The sequence below is a fragment of the Scyliorhinus torazame genome, chromosome 22 (genome assembly GCF_047496885.1).
Source record: "Scyliorhinus torazame isolate Kashiwa2021f chromosome 22, sScyTor2.1, whole genome shotgun sequence".
Taxonomy (NCBI): Eukaryota; Metazoa; Chordata; class Chondrichthyes; order Carcharhiniformes; family Scyliorhinidae; genus Scyliorhinus; species Scyliorhinus torazame.
This window is the reverse complement of record NC_092728.1, coordinates 6957855-6968202: the sequence shown is the minus strand read 5'-3', so window position 1 is coordinate 6968202 and position 10348 is coordinate 6957855. Positions and strand designations below refer to the sequence as shown.

The 10348-nt window shown below is 60.6% G+C and overlaps 1 protein-coding gene across 1 annotated transcript in view; it reads left to right on the top strand.

Annotated features, from left to right (window-relative positions):
* The first annotated feature begins 3013 nt into the window (after nt 1–3013).
* The window catches only part of LOC140398890 (plexin-B1-like), a 124703-nt gene continuing 117368 nt past the window's right edge, over nt 3014–10348 (top strand). The window contains exon 1 of the mRNA XM_072487843.1: nt 3014–3250. The gene's annotated coding sequence lies outside the window, so the exon portion shown is untranslated. The remainder of the gene's footprint in view (nt 3251–10348) is intronic.

The following is a 10348-nucleotide window of genomic DNA, read 5'->3' as shown; positions in this document are numbered from 1 at the left end:
CTCATCCCTCGCTATCTCTATAACCTCCTCCAGCCCCTACAACCCTCCCTATCCCTGTAACCTCCTCCAGCCCCTAAACCCTCCCTATCTCTGTAACCTCCTCCAGCCCCTACAACCCTCCCTATCCCTGTAACCTCCTCCAGCCCCTAAACCCTCCCTATCCCTGTAACATCCTCCAGCCCCTACAGCCCTCCCTATCACTGTAAACCTCCTCCAGCCCCTCACCCCCCTATCTCTGTAACCTCCTCCAGCCCCTACACCCCCTCCCTATCTCTGTAACCTCCTCCAGCCCCTAAAACCCTCCCTATCACTGTAACCTCCTCCATCCCCTCACCTCTCCCTATCTCTGTAACCTCCACCAGCCCCTACAACCCTCCCTATCTCTGTAACCTCCCAGCCCCTCACCCCTCCCTATCTCTGTAACCTCCTCCAGCCCTACAACCCTCCCTATCACTGTAACCTCCTCCAGCCCCTACACCCTCCCTATCTCTGTAACCTTCTCCAGCCGCCAAGCCCTTGCCTATCTCTGTAACCTCCTCCAGCCCCTACACCCTCCCTATCTCTGTAACCTCCTCCAGCCCCAAACCCCTGCCTATCTCTGTGACCTCCTCCAGTCCCCTACACCCCTCCCTATCTCTGTAACCTCCTCCAGCCCCGACACCCCTCCCTATGTCAGTAACCTCCTCCAGCCCCTACACCCCTCCCTATCTCTGTAACCTCCTCCAGCCCCTACACCCCTCCCTATCTTCTGTAACCTCCTCCAGCCCCCGACACCCTCCCTATGTCTGTAACCACCTCCAGCCCCTACACCCCTCCCTATCTCTGTAACCTCCTCCAGCCCCTACAACCCTCCCTCTCTCTGTAACCTCCTCCAGCCCCTACACCCCTCCCTATCTCTGTAACCTCCTCCAGTCCCTACACCCCTCCCTATCTCTGTAACCTCCTGTAGCCCCTACACCCCTCCCTATCTCTGTAACCTCCTCCAGCCCCTACACCCCTCCCTATCTCTGTAACCTCCTGTAGCCCCTACACCCCTCCCTATCTCTGTAACCTCCTCCAGCCCCTACAACCCTCCCTATCTCTGTAAACTACCTCCAGAGGGAGAGAGGAAGGGGGAGAGTGGGAGGAGGAGTGGGGGGAGTGTGGGGGGATAGTGGGAGAGGAGGGGGGAGAGTGGGAGAGGAGGGGGAGAGTGGGAGAGGAGGGGGAGAGTGGGAGAGGAGGGGGGAGAGTGGGAGAGGAGGGGGAGTGTGGGAGAGCAGGGGGAGAGTGGGAGAGGAAGGGGTTAGTGGGAGAGGAGGGGGGAGAGTGGGAGAAGAGGGGGAGAGTGGGAGAGGAGGGGGAGTGTGGGAGAGGAGGGGGAGAGTGGGAGAGGAGGGGGAGAGTGGGAGAGGAGGGGGAGAGTGGGAGAGGAGGGGGGAGTGTGGGAGAGGAGGGGGAGAGTGGGAGAGGAAGGGGTTAGTGGGAGAGGAGGGGGAGAGTGGGAGAGGAGGGGGAGAGTGGGAGAGGAGGGGGAGTGTGGGAGAGGAGGGGGGAGAGTGGGAGAGGAGGGGGAGAGTGGGAGAGGGAGTGGGAGAGTGGGAGAGGAGGGGGAGAGGAGGGGGGAGAGTGGGAGAGGAGGGGGAGAGTGGGAGAGGAGGGGGAGAGTGGGAGAGGAGGGGGAGAGTGGAGAGGAGGGGGAGAGTTGGAGAGGAGGGGGAGTGTGGGAGAGGAGGGGGAGAGTGGGAGAGGAGGGGGAGAGTGGGAGAGGAGTGGGAGTGTGGGAGAGGAGGGGGAGAGTGGGAGAGGAGTGGGAGAGTGGGAGAGGAGGGGGAGAGGGGGAGAGGAGGGGAAGAGTGGGAGAGGAGGGGGAGAGTGGGAGAGGAGGGGAGAGTGGGAGAGGAGGGGGAGTGTGGGAGAGGAGGGGGAGAGTGGGAGAGGAGGGGGAGAGTGGGAGAGGAGGGGGAGAGTGGGAGAGGAGGGGGGAGAGTGGGAGAGGAGGGGGAGAGTGGGAGAGGAGGGGGAGAGTGGGAGAGGAGGGGGAGAGTGGGAGAGGAGGGGGAGAGTGGGAGAGGAGGGGGAGAGTGGGAGAGGAGGGGGAGAGGAGGGGGAGAGTGGGAGAGGAGGGGGAGAGTGGGAGAGGAGGGGGGACGGACTCCTCTCCAGTCGCTGGAAGTTTGTGATGTGATTGTGGTGGTGGTGGGGGGTGGGGTTGTGGGGGGTGGGGTTGTGGGGGGTGGGGTTGTGGGGGGTGGGGTGGTGAGGGGTGGGGTTGTGGGGGGTGGTGGTGGTGGGGGGTGGGGTTGTGGGGGGTGGTGGTGGTGGGGGGTGGGGTTGTGGGGGGTGGTGGTGGTGGGGGGTGGGGTTGTGGGGGGTGGTGGTGGTGGGGGGGGTGGGGTTGTGGGGGGTGGGGTTGTGGGGGGTGGGGTGGTGGTGGGGGGGGTGGGGTTGTGGGGGGTGGTGGTAGTGGGGCGGTGGTGGTGGTGGGGGGTGGGGTTGTGGGGGGTGGGGGTTGTGGGGGGTGGGGTTGTGGGTGGTGGGGTTGTGGGGGGTGGGGGTTGTGGGGGGGTGTTGGTAGTGGGGTTGTGGGGTTGGGGGTTGTGGGGGTGGGGTTGTGGGGGGTGGTGGTGGTGGGGGGGGGGGTTGTGGGGGGGTGGTGGTGGTGGGGGGTGGGGTTGCGGGGGTGGGGTTGTGGGGGGGGGTGGTGGTGAGGGGTGGGGTTGTGGGGGGGTGGGGTTGTGGGGGGTGGTGGTGGTGGGGGGTGGGGTTGCGGGGGGTGGGGTTGCGGGGGTGCGGGGTTGTGGGGGTTGGGGTTGCGGGGGTGGGGTTGTGGGGGGTGGGGGGTGGGGTTGTGGGGGGTGGGGTTGTGGGGGTGGGGTTGTGGGGGGTGGGGGGTTGCGGGGGTTGCCGGTGGGGAGGGTTGCCGGGGGAGGTGCGGGGTGCGGGGTGCGGGGTGCGGGGTATGGGGGGTGTTGATTTTGGTTTATTGCTGGCTTGTCTCACTCTCTCTCCCCCCCCCCCCCCCCCCAGTTCTCCAATCACTGCAACGTAACGTCAGCCTTCGGGATGGTTTGTTGGACGCCCGCCGTCCCGGACAGCGCACAGCCCATGGCAGCCGCCTTCGTGCTGGGACAACCTGCTCATCGATTTCCGGAACGTGACCAGGGGGAGGGAGCTCTCCTACCACACAAACCCCTCCCTGCGCAGACTCGACAACACTGATGGCAGCACGCCCTACATCTACAAACTGGAGAATTTCATCAGTGTCGAGGTGGGCTTGTGGGTGGGGAGTGACAGGGAGGGGGGGGGGGGGGGGCTGGCATCTGTCGCTGAAACGCAACATCGCAAATCGTCAACAGCTAAACCGCGGCAGGCCCTTAGAGAGCACCTGCCTGTTGTTCCTCAACTACCTCTCAATGCTAGGTCGTACACTACAATGTTCAATGCTAGGCTGGAGAGGGGCTGAATGGGCCTCCTCCTGTTCCTGTGTAACAGGCTGGAGAGGGGCTGAATGGGCCCTCCTCCTGTTCCTGTGTAACAGGCTGGAGAGGGGCTGAATGGGGCCTCCTCCTGTTCCTGTGTAACAGGCTGGAGAGGGACTGAATGGGCCTCCTCCTGTTCCTGTGTAACAGGCTGGAGAGGGGTCTGAATGGGCCTCCTCCTCTTCCTGTGTAACAGGCTGGAGAGGGGCTGAAATGGGCCTCCTCCTGTTCCTGTGTAACAGGCTGGAGAGGGGCTGAATGGGCCTCCTCCTTGTGGTGGTATGTATTAGGGGTAATATGGTACCTGTGAAGCCGAGAGGCCTATTGGCTGACAGGTCCCGGGTCCTGGTTGGATCTGCCGACTTCTGGCTCCGCCCTGAAGGCGGAGTATAAGAGCTTGAGTTCTCCCAGCAGCCGCATTCTGTAACTGAGCTGCTGGGGAACAAGTTTTGCTTAATAAAGCCTCGATAGACTTCATCACTTCTCGACTTGCGTAAGTCATTGTGCGCTACAATTTATTAAGCAAGCTTAAAAGACTATGGAGCTCCGGATCGCCCCGGAGTGCTGCGGATCAGCCCCCATGCAGCAAACTCGGTGGCCGTGTTTAAACAACTGGCTAGCATGCTTCGAAGGCTACCTTCGAATGGCCCCCAGCCGGACCACGGAAAATGCAGGTCCTGCATTCCAGGGTGAGCCCGGAGGTCAACACGCTCACCGAAGACGTGGAGGATTTCCTGACGGCGCTCGCCATGCTGAAAGGAGTCTACATTCGGCCCGTAAAACCATGTCTATGCACTCGCGACGAGACGGAAAATTCCCGGAGAATCGCTCGACGAATTGTACGGCGCGCTCCTGATTTTGGGACAAAACTTGCAACTGCCCGTCGGTGAGCGCGATCGAGCACACGGACCTGCTAATCAGAGACGCATTCGTGGCAGGTATGACTTCTCCCCAAATTCGTCAAAGACTTTTAGAAAGAGAGTCGCTAGGACTCTCAGAGGCACGGGCCCTTGCGGCCTCCCTCGATGTGGCCTCACAAATGCCCCGCGCCTACGGCCCCGACCGCGCGGCAGCCCCTTGGGCTCCGTGGACCCCTGTTGCGACCGGACTCCCCGGCACCCCCCACCTGCGCGGCTAGAGCGCCAGACCATCTCGGTGGGGGCCCGCTGCTATTTTTGCGGGCAGGCGAAACACCCCCGGCAGCGCTGCCCGGCCCGCGCAGCTATTTGTAAAAGCTGCGGCAAAAAGGGCCATTACGCGGCGGTGGTGTGCCGGTCCCGGGGGGTCGCCGCAATTCCCGGAGAAGAACGAGGACAGCAGATTCAAAACGCCCCCAACAATCCATGCTGCCATTTTGGGTCCCGGACACCACGCGGGGAGGATGGGCGCCGCCATCTTGTGACCCCCCCCCGGCCACGTGCGATTCACGGGGGCGGCCATTTTGTCCACCCCCGACCGCGTGTGATCCATGGACGCCCGCCATCTTGGCTGACAGCCAAGGACCCCAGCATAGACGGCTCCACGGGGCCTGAAGCAAACGCCACGATGCAGCAACCAAGACTGGCTTCGGTGACCCTGGATCAATCGCGGCCCCGGACGCTCCAGACGACGACAACAACGGTGCTGGTCAACGGGTACGAGACGCCATGCTTGATCGACTCTGGGAGCACAGAAAGTTTTATCCACCCAGATACGGTAAGACGCTGTTTTCTGACCATCCATCCAAGCGCTCAAAAGATTTCCCTAGCTGCGGGATCCCACTCCGTACAGATCAAAGGGTTCTGCATCGCGAACCTAACGGTGCAAGGGAGGGAGTTTAAGAACTACAGGCTCTACGTCCTTCCCCAATTCTGCGCTCCCACCCTCTTGGGATTAGATTTCCAGTGCAACCTGCAGAGCCTAACATTCCAATTCGGCGGCCCAATACCCCCACTCACTATCTGCGGCCTCGCAACTCTCAAAGTTGAACGGCCGTCCTTGTTTGCAAGCCCCACCCCGGATTGCAAACCCGTCGCCACTAGGAGCAGACGGTACAGCGCCCAAGATCGGACGTTTATCCGGTCTGAAGTTCAGCGGTTGCTGAAGGAAGGCATAATCCAGGCCAGCAATAGTCCCTGGAGAGCCCAGGTGGTAGTCGTGAAGACCGGGGAGAAGCAGAGGATGGTCGTAGACTATAGTCAGACCATCAACAGGTACACGCAGCTAGATGGGTACCCTCTCCCCCCGCATATCTGACATGGTCAATCGGATTGCCCAGTATAAGGTCTTCTCCACCGTGGACCTCAAGTCCCGCCTACCATCAGCTCCCCATCCGCTAGAGCGACCGCAAATACACAGCCTTCGAGGCAGACGGGCGGCTCTACCACTTCTTAAGGGTCCCATTCGGCGTCACGAGCGGAGTCTCGGTCTTCCAACGGGAGATGGACCGAATGGTTGACCAGCACGGGTTGCGGGCCACGTTCCCGTATCTCGACAACGTAACCATCTGCGGCCACGACCAGCAGGACCACGACGCCAACCTCTGCAAATTCCTCCAGACCGCTAACGCCCTGAACCTCACCTATAACGAGGAAAAATGCGTTTTTTAGCACCAACCGTCTGGCCATCCTCGGCTACGTAGTGCGCAATGGAGTGATAGGCCCCGACCCCGAACGCATGCGCCCCCTTATGGAATTTCCCCTCCCCCACTGCTCCGAAGCCCTGAAACGCTGCCTGGGCTTCTTTTCGTACTACGCCCAGTGGGTTCCCCAGTACGCAGACCAGGCCCGCCCGTTAATCCAGTCCACTAACTTCCCCCTGTCCCTCCCCTTCCAAGTCGAGAGCGACGCATCCGACGTAGCTCTGGCGGCCACTCTCAACCAAGCGGGCAGACCCGTGGCCTTTTTCTCCCGGACCCTCCACGCCTCAGAAATCCGCCACTCCTCAGTGGAAAAGGAAGCCCAAGCCATAGTGGAAGCTGTGCGACACTGGAGGCATTACCTGGCCGGTAGGAGATTCACTCTCCTCACTGACCAACGGTCGGTAGCCTTTATGTTCGATAGTGCACAGTGGGGCAAAATCAAGAATGACAAGATCTTGAGGTGGAGGATCGAACTCTCCACCTATAACTATGAGATCTTGTACCGTCCCGGAAAGCTGAATAAGCCGTCCGATGCCCCTACCCCGCGGCACATGTGCCAACGCACAAGTAGACTGTCTCCAAGCCCTCCACGAGGACCTCTGCCACCCGGGGGGTCACTCATTTCTACCACTTCCTTAAGGCCCGCAACCTCCCGTACTCCGTCGAGGACGTCCGAACAGTCACCAGAAACTGCCAGATCTGCGCTGAGTGCAAACCGCATTTTTTCAGGCCAGATAGAGCGCACCTGGTTAAGGCCTCTCGACCCTTTGAACGCCTCAGTTTGGATTTCAAAGGCCCTCTCCCCTCCACCGACCGCAACGCATACTTCCTGAACGTGGTGGACGAATACTCCCGTTTCCCCTTCGCCATCCCCTGTCCCGACATGACCGCGGCCACAGTCATTAAAGCCCTCAGCACCACCTAAACACTGTTCGGTTTCCCCGCCTACATACATAACGACAGGGGGCCCTCCTTCATGAGCGACGAACTGCGTCAGTTCCTGTTCAGCAAGGGCATTGCCTCGAGCAGGACGACCAGCTACAACCCCCGGGGGAACGGGCAGGTAGAGGGGGAGAACGGAACGGTCTGGAAGACCGTCCTACGGGCCCTACGGTCCAGAGATCTCCCAGTTTCCCGGTGGCAGGAGGTCCTCCCGGATGCCCTCCACTCCATCCGGTCGCTGCTGTGTACCACCACTAACCAAACACCGCACGAGCGCCTCCTTGTCTTCCCCAGGAAGTCCTCCTCCGGAACGTCGCTGCCGACCTGGCTGGCGGCCCCGGGACCCATCTTGCTCCGAAAACATGTGCGGGCGCACAAGTCGGACCCGTTGGTCGAAAGGGTTCACCTTCTCCACGCGAACCCGCAGTACGCCTACGTGGCATACCCCGACGGCCGACAGGACACGGTCTCCCTGCGGGACCTGGCGCCCGCCGGAAACACACACAGCCCCCCAACACCGATCACCCCCTCCCTCCCACCGGCGCACCCCACGACCGCTCCCTTCCCGGGTGGATCGGTCCTCCTCCCGTGCCCGCGCAGGAGTAAAGAAACAGGGACGAACAGCGCAACGCTCCCAGAGACGACAGTGCCCGAGCCAGCACCTGCACCACCACCGGGGCTGAGGCGATCGACAAGGACGACCAGAGCACCCGCTCGACTCGTGGAATCCGCGTGACACCAAGAAAACAAGAATTTTGTTGTAAATAATTCTGACAACCTGTACATAGTTAACTGTTGGGCTAAATGCATAGCCACTGTTCGAAATTTGTTCCAGGACCAGCCTTGTAAACCCCTACCACCATGCGAACCACCACCCCGCCGGGTTCTTTTTTAACAAGGGGTGAATGTGGTGGTATGTATTAGGGGTAGTATGGTACCTGTAAAGCCGAGAGGCTATTGGCTGACAGGTCCGGGGTCCTGGTTGGATCTGCCGTCTACTGGCTCCGCCCTGAAGGCGGAGTATAAGAGCTCGAGTTCTCCCAGCAGCCGCATTCTGTAACTGAGCTGCTGGGGAACAAGTCTTGCTTAATAAAGCCTCGATAGACTTCATCACTTCTCGACTTTCGTAAGTCATTGTGCGCTACAGTCCTGTTCCTGTGTAACAGGCTGGAGAGGGGCTGAATGGGCCTCCTCCTGTTCCTGTGTAACAGGCTGGAGAGGGGCTGAATGGGCCTCCTGTTCCTGTGTAACAAGCTGGAGAGGGGCTGAATGGGCCTCCTCCTGTTCCTGTGTAACAGGCTGGAGAGGGGCTGAATGGGCTTCCTCCTGTTCCTGTGTAACAGGCTGGAGAGGGGTTGAATGGGCCCCCTCCTGTTCCTGTGTAACAGGCTGGAGAGGGGCTGAATGGGCTTCCTCCTGTTCCTGTGTAACAGGCTGGAGAGGGGTTGAATGGGCCCCTCCTGTTCCTGTGTAACAGGCTGGAGAGGGGCTGAATGGGCCCCCTCCTGTTCCTGTGTAACAGGCTGGAGAGGGGCTAAATGGGCCTCCTCCTGTGTAACAGGCTGGAGAGGGGCTGAATGGGCCTCCTCCCGTTCCTGTGTTACAGGCTGGAGAGGGGCTGAATGGGCCTCCTCCTGTTCCTGTGTAACAGGCTGGAGAGGGGCTGAATGGGCCTCCTCCTGTTCCTGTGTAACAGGCTGGAGAGGGGCTGAATGGCTTCCTCCTGTTCCTGTGTAACAGGCTGGAGAGGGGCTGAATGGCCTCCTGTTCCTGTGTAACAGGATGGAGAGGGGCTGAATGGGCCTCCTCCTGTTCCTGTGTAACAGGCTGGAGAGGGGCTGAATGGCTTCCTCCTGTTCCTGTGTAACAGGCTGGAGAGGGGCTGAATGGCCTCCTGTTCCTGTGTAACAGGCTGGAGAGGGGCTGAATGGCTTCCTCCTGTTCCTGTGTAACAGGCTGGAGAGGAGCTGAATGGCCTCCTGTTCCTGTGTAACAGGATGGAGAGGGGCTGAATGGGCCTCCTCCTGTTCCTGTGTAACAGGCTGGAGAGGGGCTGAATGGCCTCCTCCTGTTCCTGTGTAACAGGCTGGAGAGGGGCTGAATGGGCCTCCTCCTGTTCCTGTGTAACAGGCTGGAGAGGGGCTGAATGGGCCTCCTGTTCCTGTGTAACAAGCTGGAGAGGGGCTGAATGGGCCTCCTCCTGTTCCTGTGTAACAGGTTGGAGAGGAGCTGAATGGGCTTCCTCCTGTTCCTGTGTAACAGGCTGGAGAGGGGTTGAATGGGCCCCTCCTGTTCCTGTGTAACAGGCTGGAGAGGGGCTGAATGGCCTCCTGTTCCTGTGTAACAGGATGGAGAGGGGCTGAATGGGCCTCCTCCTGTTCCTGTGTAACAGGCTGGAGAGGGGCTGAATGGCTTCCTCCTGTTCCTGTGTAACAGGCTGGAGAGGGGCTGAATGGCCTCCTGTTCCTGTGTAACAGGCTGGAGAGGGGCTGAATGGCTTCCTCCTGTTCCTGTGTAACAGGCTGGAGAGGGGCTGAATGGGCCTCCTCCCGTTCCTGTGTTACAGGCTGGAGAGGGGCTGAATGGGCCTCCTCCTGTTCCTGTGTAACAGGCTGGAGAGGGGCTGAATGGGCCTCCTCCTGTTCCTGTGTAACAGGCTGGAGAGGGGCTGAATGGCTTCCTCCTGTTCCTGTGTAACAGGCTGGAGAGGGGCTGAATGGCCTCCTGTTCCTGTGTAACAGGATGGAGAGGGGCTGAATGGGCCTCCTCCTGTTCCTGTGTAACAGGCTGGAGAGGGGCTGAATGGCTTCCTCCTGTTCCTGTGTAACAGGCTGGAGAGGGGCTGAATGGCCTCCTGTTCCTGTGTAACAGGCTGGAGAGGGGCTGAATGGCTTCCTCCTGTTCCTGTGTAACAGGCTGGAGAGGGGCTGAATGGGCCTCCTCCTGTTCCTGGGTAACAGGCTGGAGAGGGGCTGAATGGGCCTCCTCCTGTTCCTGGGTAACAGGCTGGAGAGGGGCTGAATGGGCCTCCTCCTGTTCCTGTGTAACAGGCTGGAGAGGGGCTGAATGGGCCTCCTCCTGTTCCTGGGTAACAGGCTGGAGAGGGGCTGAATGGGCCTCCTCCTGTTCCTGTGTAACAGGCTGGAGAGGGGCTGAATGGGCCTCCTCCTGTTCCTGTGTAACAGGCTGGAGAGGAGCTGAATGGCCTCCTGTTCCTGTGTAACAGGATGGAGAGGGGCTGAATGGGCCTCCTCCTGTTCCTGTGTAACAGGCTGGAGAGGGGCTGAATGGCCTCCTCCTGTTCCTGTGTAACAGGCTGGAGAGG